General features: G+C 41.0%; 1 protein-coding gene across 10 annotated transcripts in view; it reads left to right on the top strand.

Moving 5' to 3' along the window:
• FAM107B (family with sequence similarity 107 member B) overlaps positions 1–13,392 on the top strand; it is a 59,229-nt gene that overhangs the window by 34,814 nt on the left and 11,023 nt on the right. The window contains exons 1-2 of one of the 10 annotated variants that reach the window (XM_086886569.1): positions 3,294–3,325; positions 3,851–4,031. The exons of 6 other annotated variants lie outside the window; for them this stretch is intronic. The gene's annotated coding sequence lies outside the window, so the exon portion shown is untranslated. Of the gene's footprint in view, positions 1–3,293; positions 3,566–3,850; positions 4,032–13,392 lie in introns of those variants that run through there. 3 more of the 10 variants (XM_086886570.1, XM_023918718.2, XM_086886568.1) reach the window with 3 other exon arrangements.

Genomic DNA, 13,392 nt, shown 5'->3' with positions numbered 1-13,392 from the left:
GGATCAAGGTGGTAACCAACATCTTTTTCATCTGGGAAATCAACTGAACAGTTACTTAAAATGTGAGCAGGATGTTACCTTTGTGTGAAAGACAGGCTGACAGTGTCTCTAAAAACACAATGTTGGCTGAGTGCAGTCAGTAAAATTTGCAGAAGTTCTACTGTTTTTAAGTCCCAAAGGCCTTTGGCTTCCAGGAAGATAGAGTACATAAAATTGGAAAAATGATTCAATAGTCTATACAGACTTATGGAACATAGTGACTCCTTCAAGGATGTGTGAACAGTGAGCTTGCTCTAATTTTTGTTCCAATTGCCATTTGTAAAATAAATGTATAACATGAGGTCTAATGAAACTCAAGTAGGATTGATATTTTGTCATTGCAGAGTTACTGGGATTCTAATCTTTTCATACAAATTTTTCTGTAGGGTTCAAGGGATCTGAGTCTCTGCAGTAGCCAGTTGTGTTTTTGCTGGTACAGCTGTTCCCACTCTGGAGTAGCTTTGCTTGATACTGATACAGATATATCTGTTCCCTGTACTGATGTTCACTAGTACATGGCACAAAGATGTAATCCCAGCTGACTGTGCCTGTCTTCTGAGGGTTTTGATTCCTTGCAGAGCTGTTTCCTCATGCAGGTACAGCATGAGCTGCTCTAGAGTCTCTCCAGTATGAGGAGCTGGGACTGGCTGGAACAGAGTGTTGTTTGCTGGAAAAATGCTTAAGACACAGATCTGAATGAGCAGACACTGTTCTGCCCATGGTCACCATTTTCATTTGCTGTTGCAGTGTGCTGCCATTGGTACCTGTGGTGTTGCTGCTCTCAGCAGTGATGGAAAGGTGCAGACAAGAAAACAAGAATTATTACTGACAAATCCATGCAGGGGAAGGCTCCTGGATTATTTCTGATAGCCTAGCTTTCATAAACAAATGGCTTTCTAAACTGGAAGTGGATCCTGTTGCTGCCTTTGTTGTGTTTCTGTGCAGCTTTTCTGATCTTTTGTGGGGATCAGTGGGACAACATCCTCTGTGTGGGCAGGCTGCTGGGTTCAGTGTATCAGGTCAGAATCCTGTGTTTAACATCACATATCTCGATGATATGAAAACAGTTATGGCTGGTTTGTTAACATTCACATTAAAGGATGACAACATTTTTAGATGAAATAGGACTTAATTGTAGCAAACATTTGCTTCAATCTAAAACACTAATGTACATGTTAAACTCACATTGGGGAAGTGGCTGAAGGTGCAGTATTTACACCCTGCTGAGCACCAAGGCTGTTGAGGAATACATGCTGTTTTAAAGAGGACAGATTTTGACAAATAGGTCTCTGTCTTATTATAAACATGCTCAAAAAGAACGTGCTGTATTCACCAGTGGGATAGGAAAGCCCTCAGGCTCCCAGCTCTCATTCTGGCTTTTCAATGTGGATTTTTGTCTTGGAGTCATTTCTGAGAACATATTTACTAGTGTGGCTTAAAAAAAACATGTGTTTAATGTGTCTCTTTTTGTTGTTGAGATGATAAACCCACAGACAAATAACAAAAAAAAAAATCACTGGGGACTTTGGTAATAACTTGGGAAGGAAGAAATTCATAAAAATAGGCTTGGGGTGAAAATAGCGTCAATCCTTTAGGCATGAGACTTTTAAATTCCTGGCGTTTGTTTTGCTGCACCAAGAAGTTCACAGCCTCTGTGTTATTAACTAACATCTTTCTAAATTTTATTCTGTCTATCTCTTAATCTATAACTTTGTACCTTATTTTAAACATCATCAGTTTAGTTTTCTAAACTTCTTTCAGCAAATTACTTGTTTGGATTTTGTCCCTTGATTCCAAAGCAAGCATTTGTTTAATCCTAAAAAAAAAGAGTGGTTAATGTGAAATGATTCCAAAATGTCTGACAAGATGTTGGCTATAATAGAACAAAACATAGTGTTGTTTTAATTTATCATGTTTCTTATTGATTTGCTCATCCAGAAACGCCTGTCTTGCTCTCCTCTCTCTGCATTTGGTATCCAACATATTGTCTTGCACTGACAACCACAGCTTGTTCCAGAGTAATTTAAGGCTCAGCAACTTGCTCAGCATCACAAATCCAGTTTTTGGTAGAGCTGAGAATAGAGCCTCTCTCTTCTGTCATGGCTCAGTTCCTTACTGTAATTGTGGGGCAGCTTCCCTGCTGACTGAGTGAGCCTCTGATGTGACCAAGCCTGTTACAATGAGCAGCGCTACTTCAAATTTTGATGAATTCCCCTTGTTCAGTATTTTTTTGCAGTTTTAAAATACAAATTCTCAGTGAATCATGGCAAAATATGATTGTCTAATTAAAAAAAGAAACAGATGTTGAATATTCTAGTTTGTAGTCTGGAGTTCTCCACTGCTTGTTAAGCAAGCAGGTTGAGAAAGTTGTGTTGTAAGATGATAAACTGTGGTGTATGTAGGAACTTGAGCAACTTGCCTTAAAATATTTGAAAGTGTCATGGCAGTTTCATCTGTTTTAGTCAGGTTTATGGAACTAGTAACAGGTCAAGATTTTACAGTAAAGGGGCCTACACATCCTTTTTATTTTTTAAGAAACAGTGCTCACATTTGCAGATCACCTTTCCCACAGTGGGCTACAACCCCATGAATTAGAAATGCATGAGGTGCCTACATAAAGACATACCCTTAGTCATAAAGAAAGTTCTTCTAGTAAGTCTGTAACATCTTGGTAGGTTAGACAGTCATAGAGAAAACTAGTAATTAATTTAGTGCTAGGAAGAATGAGAGGCAGTGCTTGTGCGATGTACCATGGCACAGTGTGTCCACTGGAGTGCTGACTATTCACCTGTGACCATTTGTTGGAGGGCTTCTGCTTGGAAAACAGGGGTGTGCTTTTGTAAAAGTCTTGGAGGCCACATGGGTTTGTTGGAATTTGGATTAAAATTTTTCTCTGTGTGTTTTTGGATTTTTTTTAATGGCCTGTTTAGTTATTGAAGGAGATCAGGAAAAGGATGACAGAAACACTTGCCATTTCTTCTACAAAGGTCTGCTGAGGACACTGCATGGTGACATTTTTAAGGAGTCTTTAACATGCAGTTTATTGCCAACATAGAAAGTTTGCTTGCCTGAAAGTTTCCCCTCCTTGGTTGCAGGCCCAGCAGGTGCTCAGAGCCCCCCAAGTTGTTTTCAGCAGCAGAACAAAGAGCAGGGCTGGCTTCAGGCATGAAGAGGTGCAGCTGGCAGTGGAGGTTATGATTGCCTATCAATAGGTATTCATCCTATTAATTAAGCTGCTGCTGTAAAACCCAGCTAGAGGACAGCTTTTCAGCCTGCCTGTTGTAAAGTAAGCTGAGTCACCTGGGAAATGATGTTAATGAGAAGGCTACAAGGCTTGTGAGGAGGCTTTTTTCAAGCCCTCTTCTCTTGGGGCTGGCAGCAGCTTCTTTCAGAGATGTGGCTGCTGGGCTGTCTGTGAGTGACAAATGGCACTCACTTCTCTGGAAGCTTTGTGCACTGTTTTTGTGAACCTTGACTAGCCGGGGCCAAGCCGTGACCTCACACTGCTTTTGTTCCCCAGCTGTAGGCATGTTATGATAAAGACTTTCAGCCCCTTTCTTGGCTCTAATGAAGTCTTGTTTTGTAGTCCTTTGGTTTTTGGCTTCTTTAAGGTTTTTCTTTATTTTTGAACATCAAGAAGCAAGAGTATGCACATTTTATTTTTTCTTATGAGACCAGTGTAAACTAGTTTGTCACTTTTTGCAGGTGGTTTGTTTAACCATTTGATGGAGATCCTTATAGTGCTTCTTAGGACTACTGAGAGTTTTTTTTTCTTGTTCAAAGTACAAACTTCAGAGTTCTTGCATTTCAGGTTTAGGCCCAGTTCAGTTCCACTTCTGTAGGAGTTAAAGCAAGTGAGCCGCCCTCTCTAAAGCCCTGGAGAAGTGAGGAGCAGAGTGGGGGTCCTACAAACTCCAGCTCACCCTCTTCAAAAGTGCTGCTGAGGAAGGGCAGCCTGAGACTTTCCTCCAGGTGGTCTTGCAAGCAGAAAGGTAACAATTGTAGGAAATTCATTTCCTGCCACCAGTTCATAAACTCAATAAACAATCCCCTTGTGGAGACATTGGGGTCATCCTTCTAGTTTCTTACTCTTCTTTGCTAACTACTTGGAATTTGTTAAACACTTCCTTTCTGGAGGGATTAGGGAGTGGTGGTCTTTTTCTCCCTTTCTGAACCTTTCCAAGTCTTTCTAAATAGACAAAAAAGAGAAAAAGTTGACAGAAAACATCCTAGAAACATTCCCATGTCACCATACACGACAAATTTTTCTGCCAGAGTATATGCTAAAATCTCCCTTGTGTTTGCGCTAAGCTTGTGACTGCTTTTGTTTTAGATATTGACGTTATGGGCTCTTCATTCCAGGGAGGCTGAGAAGCCAAAGGCAACTCAGTTGTGTGAGTAACACATCAACCCTGTTCAGATGGAGGCTTGTTTCTTTAGTGAACAACGCCCTTCCGTCTGAGCAGCGAGGCTGCTCTTCTGCCCTTTCATGTGCAGCCTTCTTTCTGGCTGATACTCAGCCCTGCCCTGCTGCCACAGCTTCCTGATTTATGAGCCTGCAGGAGAAGCTGCTGATTGTAGCTGCTCATCAAGAGCACCAGTGAAAAGTCATCAGCTTTGACAGATGCGTCTGAATGTCAGCATTTTTCTCCAGTTTTATTTTCTGTAAATTCCTGGTTTTCAGACTTCTCATTCTTCCCATCAAACAGTGAGCAGATGATGTTCCTCTACATGCCCTATGGTATGTTGTCCTTTGCAGGACGCCTGTTGATCACTGTTGCGTTTCAATAGTCATATGTATCAGGCTTGGCTGTTCTGAGCCCACTTGTAGCTTCCAGGAGGCTTGTGCTGGCTGCCATACATTCTTACACCCACTCAATCCTTTTAAACCATTAGCATCGTGCTTTTGGTTAAGGTCATGAGTAGGGTGTGGGACAACCTTTTTTAAAAATTTCTTACTCTAGCTCATTTTTGGAAGATTGGTCATCAGTTTTACTGGTGTCCTTATTTTTTCTTTTTCATTCAGGTCTTGTTTTCCTTCCTTTGTAGTGGTTTCTTTTTCCATGGAGTTGCAGTGCAGAGCCTCATACTAAAATTTATCTGTGCCAGCTGAGAGTGGATAAAACAGGTCTGGGCAAGGAAGGGTGTCTCTTTGTGGACACAGTGCAGGCTGGAATGTGGATGTAGTTGCCTGAATCGAGACTAACTCCTTGAGGTGAAGGTTTTATTTCTTTCCTGTGATTAAGCTGGGAGTGTGTTGGTTTGGAGTAGCAATAGGTTTAAGGAAATTACTTCTTTTTGTTTCCTTTTGTCTGTTTCTAGGAAATCTCCCTGTGTTAAAAAATCAAAACAGAGGCTGGGTTCTTGCTCTGAGCTATTTGTCACCAGAGAAGGAAAAAAACCTTTGCTAGTGCTGATTTTTTTTTTTTTTTTTCCCCTCCTAGGAAAAATTTTCTTCCTAGAAAATGAAAAGAACTTGAGTTGTTGAGTTGGCAGGTAATTGATACATATCTGCCCGGTCTGAAGAAGTACTTAACTTTCACATAACTACCTATGAGTCTGTTTAGGAAGCTGCCAAGCTGCAGTGGACTGTGTGGTTTTCATTATGTCAGTGTATTTAAACTTGTTGCAAATGGCCTTCTTTTATGGGTCGTTAGAATTCCTTTTAAGTTGTCATTCAGAAAGCCCCAGAGGGGTGGGGAGCTGTGACAGCTCAGCAGATCGTGCTGTGCCCTAACTCCAGGCAGGATGCTGCTGTGCCCTAAGGAACAGCACGTGGCATGGAGCAAAATCTGGTTCAGCACCCCCACTGTGCTCCTTTGGCAGGACTTGGAGATTTATAGCACTGGGGTAACTGAGGCAACATGAGAAATACTTTGCTTACTTAGTCTCATTTTTGATGCTGTAGCTACTGAATGCATAACTACCTGATTAATGCAGAGATTTTAATCTTCTGACCCCTATGCAAACACTTATTAATTGCACTCATAGATTTTAAATTTGTAGAACTAGAAGGGATAATTATGATCCTGTAATTTGGTCTCTCCGTGCAGCTGATCACAAATCTTTTACTAAATCTTTGGTTTTATTCCCCTCACTTCAAAAGTGTGCTCCTTATTTAAGGAATTTGTTTTCTAGCCTCAGTACCCAGTCATCAAAATTTCTCAAAGCATTGTCAGACTTGCTGCTTACACAATTATTAGGCTGTTATTAATCTTCACTTCTTAAAAATCAAATGTGCAGAGCTGTTAGAACAGCCTCAGTATAGGGCACATTCTCCCATTTACAGATGCTCCTCTTCCATTTGCTTTTTAACTTCCTAATTTTAACAAAGAAAATTTTGTTCACTGTGCATTTTGTTTGCTGTTTGTCATGTTTACAGAGTTGTTAAGTAACCTGCCTCTTCTCTTGCTCCAAATTTTTTCACATATATCAAAGTTAATTTTAACTTTTTTGGCTTGTATCTGGTATAAATTTTTGCCTGGCTGGATATTTGCTAGGCCACTCCATCATCATCATCATCCTCACTATCATCACAGGACCCAGAGAAGGATTCTTGTTCCAGGAGTATGGTGTACACCCTTTGGTCCTGGACACTGTTTGACCCCACATTAGTCTACCCTTTCTCTCTAGATGAGGTGAAGAAAATACAGAACAAGTGGAAAAACAACCACTATCAACATGTTTCTCTCTTCCCTGGAGGAGTCTTGCTGAAGTCCTATGAACTAGGTTTTAAGAGCATTCAAGGTTCACCAGCCTTCTTTCAGTATATCAAGTCAGATGTTTGAAATGTTTGCAGTCTCCCAGTTGGTAAGGGTTTGCTGGCTGTTCTGGATTTCCCCCTCTCCCTCAGGCATACCTGTTAATGTTAAACCTTTTGTATTTGAAGAATCACTAATCTCTAATGCTGATGTTTGCAGAAATAGAATGACTTAAAAGTAAGACTGCTAAAATTGTGGGGGATTTAGTACATTTGCTCTTTCAGTTCATCATTTTTGTGTATGAACATGGATTTGGGTCAGTCTTCCCCCTTCTCCCTCCCAAGTTTTTCTATCGTGTTCCTATTTGCAGGAAGTCCTTTACCACTGGGTGCCACTGTTTGATAGTTCTTAACATTTGCTTCAGTGAAGCCCTGAAGAAACTCTGCCCTCACTCTTTGGACTTCTGATTTTAAATCAAGGCTCAGTTTTTATGCAGTATCCCATGTTTCAATATAGCAAAATTTGATTCAAACAAACTTGCCCTGATTTTTAATTTAGTGGCCCACACTGATGGGTTTACAACACTGATGGTGTGCACTGTAGCTGTCGGGAGTATAAACTGATCTTATTTGCTTTTCTGCTCTTAAAATCTCTTTTAAAAATGCATCGTTCCAGAATTGCATATGAATCACTGTTGACCCGTGTTTAAATAAATTGCTTGTTACCTTTGGGGATTAATCTAGTTGCAAACTGTGCTGCTGAGTGCCTTTCCTAAGAGGCATAATTTCAATTATCATCTCCTGAAAATCATGTTACAGTGCTGTTATAATTACCTGTGTAGTGTTTTGGTGAAAGTTTTGTGTGTATTCAGTTGTGTGCCTTTGCCAGTCATGATTAATTCCTTTCAAAGGACTGACATAGATGAGAGGACTGCAGGGTGTGCATGAAATGCTGTTATTCTGCAGGGCAAAAGCACTGTAGTCACTTAGGGCCTTTTGGATGAGAGGTGTCCAAAACACCAAGTCTTCTCCTTGCCATCAGAATGTCTTTCCACACCCCCAGCCCTGTCTTGGGACTTAGGTAATCACGGGATCCTGAGCAAAATGAGTATGGGGAATATAAAGTCCTTAGGAAATATTTAGAAATTTAGGAAGGACAAATGATGTAAGATGCAAATGATGTAAGTGTGTGTTATCTGCTGTTAGTCCCAGACTGGAACTGTGGTGTTACAGTGGGTGGATCACAAACCAGGATTTAGGAAAGGTGAGTGCTGTTCAGTGTGCTGCTCTTCATCCTTTGTCTTTCTGTCTTTTCTACTGCCTATATTAAAAATAAGATGCTAAGTAGTTTGTTGCAGTGCAAGTCAGCATCTGAGTTTTGCCTGTGTCTGACAAAAAGGGGACCTTTTGGAAGGTCTCCATCTTTTCCTCTCCCAGTATTCCTAAAGCACCTTGTGTGCAGATCTCTTCTTGCAGCAGGAGGGGAGAGGCACTTTATTTCTGTCTTCTGCTTCTCTTACACAGCTGCCTTGACACCTCTTCACTATTTTAACTGAACAAGAAAAAGAAATGCAGCTCTTGAGAGCTGATCCTTTCAGCTAGTTTGAAAGCCAGTGGTGAAAGCCAGCTTCTTTGCAGCCTGAGGAAAAATTCTTTAGGATTGATACAAATTCTTCTCATTTGGGATCCTGGGTTTTTTAGTGGAAGGTATGAGGCTGTTCTTAAGACTGTTTGTGTCTTCTTGCGTATCTTTTCCAAGTAAACTACAGACCAAGAGGAAGGAGCTGTTCTGTCCTCACCAGCATTGCTCTCCAGGCCTTGGCCACTCTGGGGGGCAAGGTTGTTCCCTCTGCACCCAGGACTTGACTGAACTTCAAAGCTCTGGAACAGAGACTGCCTGGTGATGTTTAAATTGAATGGGAGCCATGAGCAGCTCTTTGCATTGGGTAGAATTGTATCAGTGTGGAGCCCTGCCCCAGATCTTGCACTCTGCCTTCCTTTAGGTGTCAGTGCCAATGCAAACATCTTTAAAATTACCTTCTTTCTTCTGGTTTCTCATTTAGTGGATGTTTCATCTGTGCTTTGTTGATGTTACTCTCAGCAGTACTAAAGGAAAGAAAATGAGTGTTAACTGGATTTCCTTCAGATTTTGAGTGGATGAGGTCATTTTAATATCACCTAAAGTGACAACAGGAACAGCTTCAGGAGCTAGCAAGCTCTGCTTCTTTCCATATCCTTGACATCACTGAGATTGCTTTGGGCTGCCCTAATCAGGTGAACCCTTGTTTCTGAGAGAATTCTGTGTGGTCTGTCAGTCTTTGGCAGCCATGGAATTAATGAAGCCATGATACCTGATGTCAGAGGGGTGCTGTGAGTTAAACTGTCCTGGCATGGGATGGACAGAACTTTGTCAGCCTTGGGATGAGATGTGAGATTCTGAAGTTCATTACAAGAAGCAGTGAGACTGACCTTGAAGAAGTGCATGGTAGTTTCCAAGATGCTCTTCTCTTTTATGTGTGGAGCAGTAAACAAAAGCCAGATGCCTGCTAAAGGATTTAAAAGGTCCATGATGTTAATTTTGAGGAGCAGTAATGTAGTAAGTAGCCTGGCAGCAAGATAGTACTCAGTGGGCAATACCAGGTACATGCTGCCCTGAATATGATGGATTTTGAGGCAGGTGAACATACTGCTCTTCAGATCTGGAGGCAAAGCTATTGTCACTGGGAAGGGGCAGCCTTTTTGAACAAAGAACAAGAGGCTGGGAGGAGCTGCAGCCCACCAGGATGTCTCTGGTCTTCACCTCTCTCTCCACAGGCAGTCTAGCTGTGTTTTGCCGTGGCCTAAGCTCCATCCTCCGTTTCAGCCACAAAAGACAGTGTAAGAGTCAAATTCCTTTGTTGATGTCTGGCTCGAGCATCTTGGCTGGGAAGAGTATTTTGCATTCTGTTTTCAGGAACTCTTACTTTGAATTAAAGGGTGAACTGTGGGAAGTTATTAATGATATCTATAATCAAGGATTAATCAAGTAAATCTCTCTAGCCGAGTGCCTCTTACTGCACTGAGAGCATACAGATAAAGACGATAGCGGTGTGAGCTTTCATGTGCAAACAGTGCTGAGGTGGTGCCTGCAAAGCACACTCTGCATTTAAGCAGCTCTTTTGCTTTCTACCCAAGCTGGCTGAAGTGAGGCGGTTCTTGGTCGTGTAACATCTGAGCAGAGACATGCTGAAGAATTTTTATTTCAATTCCTCTTGAAATTGGAAGGAGGAGAGTAAAACAAGATTTTTTTTTTTTTTTCCTGAAGAATGCCTTTGGGTTACTTGTAGCAAACTGCAAGTCTGTGCAGTAGTTTAAAAAAGCTAAAAATACAAGTCTTAAAACAGAGTGTTTGATGGTTTATAGTACAGCTCAGAACAATGTTGAAGCTTTTTTGAGAATAATATCTTCAGGAGGTATTCAGTGTTTGAGCTAGTGCTCCTGTGGAAGATATTAGTTCAAGAATTTATTAAGGTAAAAAGGAAATCACAGGAATTTAATCTTAATGTAACTTTTGGATCTAGTCTAGTCTATTATTTTCATGTCCATTGGCATTTTTAGACATTTATTTATCTGCTTTTTAAGGGGCCTCAACTCTACCTCTGCTTTCACAGCTGGAATTAATTGTGGGAATCATTTGAAGAGTGAAAATGTCATATATATATATAATAATCTAAATATATGGTGTCTTGGAGGAATTTTTATATTCAGATTCCATATGTAGAGGGTGATTTCTGGTATGAAGAATGTCAGATAGAAAATAAATGCAATTCCCTGAATTCCATATAAACATGAGAGGATTTGGGGGTTTTTTTGTGAATTTCTTTCTCATGTGGGAGCCCTGTTGTAGCAAAAACACTGGCAGCTGCTGAATCCTTAACCTGGTGTTGTTAAGATACCTGTTAAAAGCACTCGTATCTGTCTATAGTTCTCTTGGTACATGTGTTTCCAGTGATAATACCATTAAGGGACTTTTTGTAGGAAAAAACCCTCTGTAGGTAGAATAAAAAGTAAATAACATTGGAAGAAAAGGTATCTGCTGGACATGTTGCCCCAAATGTGACTCATGCTTCTGGCATGCTCTGGTTTGGTTATATCTCTTTAGCAGGACCAACTTTTGAAGGATCTTTGTTTTCCCAGAATTTACTTATGCTCCAAGGAAATTAAATGAGAGAGTTGCAAGTGTGTGACTTCTTGGTTTTGGCTCTTCAAGGCTGAGGTACTTCTTGATTACTGCAAGAACATAAATTTTTGTCTGGAAACATTAAATTTCTGTCCAGGAGGATACTTGAAGTAATTTTTCTACAGAGGCATTTTCTTTGTCTGGTGAGATGTTGAAATTGCTTTGCAGTTGTTTGAGGAATTAAAATTCCTCTTCCATGCAGGGTCCCCAGTTTATTCTTTCTCTCTGTGGATCAAGATCCACATATACTGAAGAAGATGTGGACAAAAGACTGTGCAAGTTACTCAGGCACGGCAAGGTAGATAAATGCTTTTGTGCTGCTTGTGCAGCAGCATCTAATTCAGCAAATACACTGGGAAAGCACCTGCCTAATTAGTGGGTGTACTAAACCTGAGCCAAGCTCAGCTGAAACATCCCCTGAATCCAAATCTCCTTCATTTGGAGCAAGGTAGTGAGGAAACACAGCAATGGATTGTGCATTCTCAGTTGGTCACGTAACAGCAGATGGTTAAAAGGAGCCTCTCGGATGCTCTTCAGGCAGCATATTCCTGCTAAGTGATTATTTGGATTATTAATGTCCCACTGTAGCACCTAGTGATGATCTGAAAGCAGCTTTATGGGCTGTGACTTTTGTAGTGATGAGCACTAGAGACTCATGGAATTAATAATGTTTTAATTGTTATTGCTTGAACATTGATTAAACTTATTTAAGGACTTTTAAGGGATGCTGTCATTGAGCTTGACTGGTTTAATGGTGTGAGCCTGAACCTCAGAATGAAACTCTGGGGATAAACAGCTGTGTTCCTGTCTGCCTTTGGTGTGTTGAATCCTTTGTGCCTCAATTTCCTTTTTATGTGACACTTGACTGTGCTTTTGTAAATGTTAGCTTTGACAGAGTGTGGGTAGAGATCATCTTATCTTAATGGTATTGTTTGCATATATAATATTACATAGTGACTGTGCAGGACTTTGTCAGTGGTCACCAGCCAGGCTGAGGTTTACAGAGGGTGTGAGAGAATTCACTGAGTGGGAGCTGGGCACCCTGTGTCGCTGGCTCTGTTTGGAAATCCTAGTTGAAGTCATTTGCAGCTTAATCACACATGGAAAGACTCTTCCCAGGGGAGTTTTTATTCATTCATGTTTGCTGCTAGTGGAGTTCATGTTACAGTAGGAAACCACAATTCCTGACCTCTGAGCTGAATACATGTTTTAAAAATAGTGACGGGACAGAAGAAAGAGGAATAAATAGACTTCACTTTAAGGGCTTGCTCAAACCAAATTGATGTGCTGGAAAATACGGCACCATACTTTGAGAAATGATTGATTCAAATTGTTTTTCAGGGGCTTGTGTCAAGAAAATTGTACATTGTTTATAGCAGTTGTAGAGTAATTCTGTGTTTTTCATCTGCACCTAAGCAAACAAGAATTATCTTGAAGAAGCAGCAGGTTATTTTTGGATTTACTTTAAAAGAGAGCTGTTGATGATAAATGTCTTCTAGAAGACTCAAAGGCCCATCAATACAACAGAACTGATAGAGGAGTAAAGCAAAACAAATATTTACAGAGAAGGTTTATTTTGGGTGGAGGTTGGATATGTAATATTTGAGTTATTTTAGTTGTAATAAGCCTGATGTGAGCACTGAAGAAGGATGAAATGTTATGTCCTTCTGTAAGAAAAGAACTGCAGCTGGTTTGTTCACTGTCTGTGCTAAAGAGAATAGACCTCTACAAATGTTTCATTAACAGCATGGTGCTGAGGGGTTTGGGGAGATTGCTCTTGATTTTTATAGGGCATACTATGGAACAGTGAGGGATCTGAGATGTGGGTTTAACCAAGGGCCCCCAAGGTGGGCTGTGGTGGAGGCTGGGGGACCTGGGCTGGCTCAGCCCAGAGCAGAGGTTTGGCAGCAGCCCCTGTGGGAGGTGCTTGCCAAGGAGATTGACCCAGACCTTTCACCAGAGAGCATGGCTGGAGCAATAAGGCAGCAGGCTGGAGTTGAAACAAGAGGTTCATACAGGTGTAAGGAAGAACCATTGTGAGGAAGGGCAAGAGGGGCCATCCACAGAGGCTGAGCAACCTCGAGGATCTTCAGGGTCTCACTGGGAAATGTCCTGAGCAACCTGCTCTGATCTCATAGCTGTTCCTGCTCTCAGGAGGAATTTGAATTAAAAGTCTTCCAAGCTTCTTCTGACCTGTTTTCCAGTGATCCTATATATTTGTGTATATATATTGTATATATGTGGTGGTAGCTGGTTACTTGACTGAAGCAAGGAGGACTCTGAAGGGGTGACAGGAGTAGTATTCTTATTGCATGATCTGTGTCAGTAAGAAGTTTCTGCCGTGTTCAGCAATACATTTCCATAGTTTTGAACTGTGGACAATTTCTCTAGTAGTTTCAGAGGTCCCTGTGAGACCTGACACCCCCCACAGAAT

Source organism: Cyanistes caeruleus, chromosome 4 (genome assembly GCF_971803275.1).
Source record: "Cyanistes caeruleus chromosome 4, bCyaCae1.hap1.1, whole genome shotgun sequence".
Classification (NCBI taxonomy): domain Eukaryota; kingdom Metazoa; phylum Chordata; class Aves; order Passeriformes; family Paridae; genus Cyanistes; species Cyanistes caeruleus.
This window is presented reverse-complemented; position numbering and strand designations above follow the sequence as displayed.